Raw genomic sequence first — 238 nt, forward strand, 5'->3', positions numbered from 1 at the left:
ACACACACACACACACACATGTACATACATATGTATGTAAAAAAATGTTATATGTTATTGTTATAGTTTTTGACACATGATTAAATTTTCCAATTCTTAGAAACTCGCACGCTTCGTCGACGTTTGTATGTCGCGTATATGATTGAAGATCATAACGAATAGCAATAATTAAAAATCAATCAATTCATATCGAGCCAGCATGGGGCATATCGAGCATAGCATGTAGTTTATATATATA

This window comes from Atta colombica, unplaced genomic scaffold (assembly GCF_001594045.1).
Source record: "Atta colombica isolate Treedump-2 unplaced genomic scaffold, Acol1.0 scaffold294, whole genome shotgun sequence".
Lineage (NCBI taxonomy): Eukaryota > Metazoa > Arthropoda > Insecta > Hymenoptera > Formicidae > Atta > Atta colombica.